Genomic DNA, 458 nt, shown 5'->3' with positions numbered 1-458 from the left:
AAATCAGCAGCTAATGATCCTATAAGCCTATTCTAGGATATTTTCGTGTATAAACTTGGAGGACTAGGAGTGTCACTTTAAAAATGATTTTTAAAAAGGCAAATAAACTCAAAAAAGTAAAAAAAAAAATGTAAGAGTTAAAAAAATTTCAAAGTTAAATGTAACAGTGAAAATAAATTTGATTTAGGAGAAGGAAAACGAAAGGAAAATGGAAAATAAATAAGCAAAGCAGTTTGGAAAAGTTTTTCTAATAATTTTAAATATGTAAATATGAAATCTAATTTATAGTTTGTTACATTTTGCTACATTTTAAACGTTCATTTAAAAAATGTAATACCTATTTATTTGTCAATTTGAAAAGTTATTTATATTTTTATTTATACTGATTATGCCTTTTTTAATTTTTATGTGATTTTATTTATTTATTTATTTGTGGAACTGCTAGTCCTCCATAGTCT

At 22.9% G+C, this 458-nt stretch overlaps 1 protein-coding gene across 1 annotated transcript in view; it reads right to left on the bottom strand.

Annotated features, from left to right (window-relative positions):
- LOC107600895 (potassium/sodium hyperpolarization-activated cyclic nucleotide-gated channel 1) overlaps window positions 1–458 on the bottom strand; it is a gene marked incomplete at its 5' end in the record, with an annotated part of 125,840 nt that overhangs the window by 3,097 nt on the left and 122,285 nt on the right. The gene's annotated exons all lie outside the window — the stretch shown is intronic.

This window comes from Sinocyclocheilus grahami, unplaced genomic scaffold, assembly GCF_001515645.1.
Source record: "Sinocyclocheilus grahami isolate Dianchi unplaced genomic scaffold, SAMN03320097.WGS_v1.1 scaffold294.1, whole genome shotgun sequence".
NCBI lineage: Eukaryota > Metazoa > Chordata > Actinopteri > Cypriniformes > Cyprinidae > Sinocyclocheilus > Sinocyclocheilus grahami.
The sequence above is the reverse complement of the archived record's forward strand: the minus strand, read 5'-3'. Positions and strand labels throughout refer to the sequence as shown.